This window comes from Hevea brasiliensis, chromosome 3 (genome assembly GCF_030052815.1).
Source record: "Hevea brasiliensis isolate MT/VB/25A 57/8 chromosome 3, ASM3005281v1, whole genome shotgun sequence".
Lineage (NCBI taxonomy): Eukaryota > Viridiplantae > Streptophyta > Magnoliopsida > Malpighiales > Euphorbiaceae > Hevea > Hevea brasiliensis.
This window is the reverse complement of record NC_079495.1, coordinates 90,485,433-90,490,465: the sequence shown is the minus strand read 5'-3', so window position 1 is coordinate 90,490,465 and position 5,033 is coordinate 90,485,433.

Here is a 5,033-nt window from a genome sequence, read left to right as displayed (position 1 = left end):
TCGGATCGGATAAATACTTCAGGGATCGGAAAATAATCAATGCAATAATAATAAAACAATAGTTGTCAAAATAAATTTTATTTCCGAAAAGATCTGATTACATCATTTCGATGATCTCGGGAGATCGGATTACATTAAAAGTCTAATCACATCATTTGGGCGATCTCTAGAGATCGGACTACATTAAAGGTCTAATTACATCATAAGAGCGATCTTTAAAGATCGGTAGAAGGGAGACCGGCATGAAAGATCGGAAGAGAGCGTGTCAGGAAAGATTGGAAGAGAGCGTGAAGAGAGGAACCCGGTATGAGAGATCAAAAAAGGATCATGTTGAAAAGACCGGAAAAGAGGGGAGGTCGGAAGACAAAGAGAATAAGACAGCTCCTGTCAATTATCGTCATAATCAGAGCCGAGGTAGTTAAAGCGTTGCAGGAGAAATCTCAACCGCACGCCCCAAAATCGCCCGCATTTCTGACATGCGCCAGAGTACGTCAGGACAGCACTATACATCCTAATCTCCACCGTTGATCTTACTTGTAAGGATGAGCTCGGAGCCCTCGGATCAAAGAAGAAAACGACAAGATCAGCACCTTTCACTCCTAGCCCTCGGATCGCCCCGGACAAGAGAATTTGGGACCGTCAGATTAAAAGAAGAAAATGACAAATATTCTGAAGGGGATCTCGGTCGTCCATTCTGATCCTCTTTAATTCATGAGCCTCAGATCATGTCCTTCAAAATCCTGACCCTCCATCTCCCTCAAAATAGATCCTGACCCTTCAGGGGAAGCACCCGGTTCCTATAAATACCTGCATGAAAACTGTTCAAAGGGACGGGCAAAAAAGGAGAAATAGTTACTATAATGGAAGAACTCTGAAATTTAATTCAGTTCGTTACTCTGCTGTTTTTAAGTTTTTAATAAGGAAAAACTTTTGAAACCAGTTTTCTGAAGTGTTTTCTTGAAAAAGGGATTCTTGAAATACTGGAACTCTCCATTTTCAGTTCTTTCATTATCCTGTAACGCCTTTACTTTCAGTTCTTTTGTCATCTTTATTTCCATTCTTATTTCCCAAGCTCAACTTGCTTGTTTAAACCTGACTGCCGTGTAGCTAAGCATCCTTCGTTTCTAGGCGAGCTTCAGCTTTCAAGCTAAAACAGCTTGCGCCCCTATTACGTTCTGCGATTAGTTTAGTAGGTTCGGCTCCTCACAGGTGAGTGTTTATATCTCTTTTTCACTAAAAGCTCTTTATTTTACGCATTCCCTTTACTTTTATGTTTGTAATCTTCGCCAAGTTTATATGGTGTAATGAAGGTTATTCCCGAAGTTTACTTTCTTTGTCAACTGGTCCATTCTTTTTGTTAAGCTTTGCTACTTCTAAATGCGAAAGTCCTCATCTCATGTAGCGTATAAGTAGTTCAGTAAAATGTAGGTAGTCGTGTCTTAAGTGCTTCTTTAAAATAGAAGGCATGAATAATACATCAAGAAAATAATAGAGTTGCATCACTAGGCTAACATAGAAGGTGATTTAGTGTGACGTCATAAAGCAGAATGAAACTAAAATTCCGGTAAATAAACAGAACGGATTATGTATAAAAAGGTACTGGTAAGGTAATTACATAGGAGATCGATAAAATTTAGTTTGGCATCCTTTGTCTGGTCACAAGGTACCAACCAGTTAAAAGAAGCCTTATTCCGACCCTTGGCATCTTTGAATGCCGAAACTCTTAGTCTCAGGTTCTTATGATGCGTAGCTGTAATTAAACCTTGAGAGATCGGAAAAGTCCTTATCCGATCCCCATTTAAATGTTTAATAGAGGTCGGAGGAGAGTTCTTATCCGATCCTCGCCCAGAGTTTCCATAAATATTTAATAGAGGTCGGAGGAGAGTTCTTATCCGATCCTCAAACTTAAAATTTTAATAAATATTTAATAGAGGTCGGAGGAGAGTTCTTATCCGATCCTCAAGCTTAAAATTTTAACAAATATTTAAAGGAGATCGGAGGAGAGTTCTTATCCGATCCTCAAGCTTAAAATTTTAACAAATATTTAAAGGAGATCGGAGGAGAGTTCTTATCCGATCCTCAAGCTTAAAAATTTTAACAAATATTTAATAGAAGTCGGAGGAGAGTCCTTATCCGACCCTCAAACTTAAAAATTTTAATAAATATTTAAAGGAGATTGGAGGAGAGTTCTTATCCGATTCCCAAATTAAATTTTAACAAATATGTAAAATGATTCTCCCTGGAATAAAGTTAATACACAACCGCAATTCACTAAGGTCGTCTCATTTACTTATGTATCTGGGTAATCCGGATTAGTGAAAAATCAAACATTCCTTTCGGTCAAAAGGATTAACATTTCCATCCAAGCCCTCCTAACTATGAAGAATGTGAAATTAAATCTGCTTATCCTCATTGAGGGACGAGGTGGGGTGCCTAACACCTTCTCCACCCGTTCATGGACCCCGAACCTAGAATCTCTGTTTTTAAAGTGGTTTTAGTGTAACTTACTTTCAAAAATGGTTTTCTTTAATTTCCCTTAAAATTAAAGTGGCGACTCCTCACTTTTCCCACTTCGGTGAGTGTTCGTCTGGGCAACTGCAAAATACCTTGCGACAAGAATTAGAACTAAGTTTAAGTCACTTAGAAAAGCCCTGAACAAGAATAAATAGTAATTATCAGAAGTTCAAGTAGAAATAAGAAAAACAAAGCATAAAAGGTTAAATGAGCCGGGGTCACAGCGATGGGTGACCTTACCGGAAAGTGACTGCGAGGTCAGTTCTAACCCTAATTTTGAATGGGAAATTATGACACCACGGTCCTAAGGACTATGGCGAAGTTAGTGGAAAAGAGAAAATCACAGAAAAGAGTTGATAAGTAAGTCAGGGTTTCGAAAGAAACACTGGATTATGTGTAAACCGAATCAGACCGGTGAGGGGCGAATTGGTCAATTCACCTCTAGAGGTGACTCACGACCTAAATGTCCAATAAAATCGGGGAATGAAAATTTCAGAATATAGAATTAAATTAAAGAAGAATGGAAAAATTAAAGAAAAAAGAAAAAGAAAAGAAAATGACTTATGACATCACCAAAATGACCTTACCCATGATGTCAAAAATAAAATTTAATTATTCTAAAATTTGATTAAGTAAAAAATAAAACATAAAAACAAAATTGAAAAAAAATTAAATCCCACTTTCTTCAACCCATGGCTGGCTCTCTCTCTCACCTTTGCTCTCTCTCAACAAACTCCATGGAAGCTTAAATTTAAACTTCATAAACCCTAAATTTCCCACAAATTCCCCCAATTTCTTAATTTACCTTACTTTGGCAAGTGGAAAAGAAGATTGAAGGAGAAAAGAAAGGGAAAAAGATAGAGAATTGAAGGATTTGAACTTCAAAGAAAGGTTAGTGATTTCAACTTTTGTTTTCTAGTTAAATTCATGTGTTTATAGTAGAAATAACTTGGAAATTATGAGAAATTTAAACAAATCAAGTGTGAGGGAGCAATTGGGGAATTCGGCCAACCTTAGTGGGAGTAGGATTTGGGTGAATTTGATGGAATTAAAAAGGGTAATTGAGTTGAATTAAGTGTGTAGATGTTGAATATGCACTTTGAATTCACTAATTGAATGAAATACATAAATTAGGGTTCTTGACTTCATGAAATTGGGGAAAAATTGAAGAAAATGGTCAATTGATGCAATTGACTCTAATTGAGGTTAGAAATGGTTAATTGTGACTAATTGAGATGTGTTGGAGTGATTAGAAGTGCAATGCAATTCAGATTGGAGAATGGTCAAACTTAGGCAGTATGACCTAGGTCCCTTTTAGGGACCAACACTAAAATTCTACCAACCCAATTGGTGTGAGGACAATTGGATATGAAAGTAGACACATTATGACATAATTTTCATGTAGAAATCATGCCCAAAAATGACATTAAGATAGTGAAAAATTAGGTCAAATCCGGGTAATGTGCACTGCCACTGTATCAAAATGACCAAATAAACAGTATTTGTTCATTTGGCCATGACTTGGCCTAGGAAGGTCCAAATGACCTAAATTTTATACCGATGAAAAGCTGAGACATAGCACTACAACTTTTATGGAGAATACAAACTCAAATTCTAACCATAACCCATCCAAAAAGTGAGTTGCAATTAGTACACCAAAATTGCTAGAACCAAGAAAGTGCCCAGAATTCTGGGTTTGAACTAATCCGGCCAGCCTTAGAAAAATGACCATATCTTGGGCTAAAAAACTCCAAATGGAGTGATTCAAAAAGGGAATTAAAGATAAGACAATAAGAAACAACTTTGATGAATGACACTTAGTCAAATTCCTATAGTAACTAGACCAATGGAACAGTGCAAAATAGGAGACCAAAACTAAAAAATTAAAAATTCTCTTAGGAGACTTAGAATTTTAAATGGCAACCAAAGCCAACAACTTAGGCACTCAAAATGTGGTATGTGGGTGTAATTGGAATTTACCTATCTATTAAGCATGATAAAGTCAATATTTTGACTTGAATAGTACCATGAATAGTAATCATAACATGCAAAGTTTAGAGAATACCGTTTTAAGCCAATGTAGGGATACAATTAAATAAATATGTAATAAATTATTGGGATTATTATGAGTTATAATACTAAAACACTGTAATTTGCGTGTTTTAGTTGAAAAAGACTTGGAAAAAGATAAGAAACATTGAGTCAAGGCCTACAGGTGACTCAAATCAGGTTTGTGCACAATAAACCTTATTTAAGCATTTTCTCATTGAAAATTTGATTTAGTATGCATTATGAAATTTATGTGTTAATTATGAGTTTAAGAACTTTTGTATTGTCACTTCGTGAATGAAAATGTGACTTTGGAAATTGATTGTATTTTGGATGCAATACTTAAACAAATTGTTTTAAATTGATTTCGGATTCACATTTAGCATGACAGTGCCATATTATTCCTCCTCCATTTATGGGGTTGAGATCGATTATTTTCCTCCCTCTCTGGCTTATCAATTGAGGTCGAG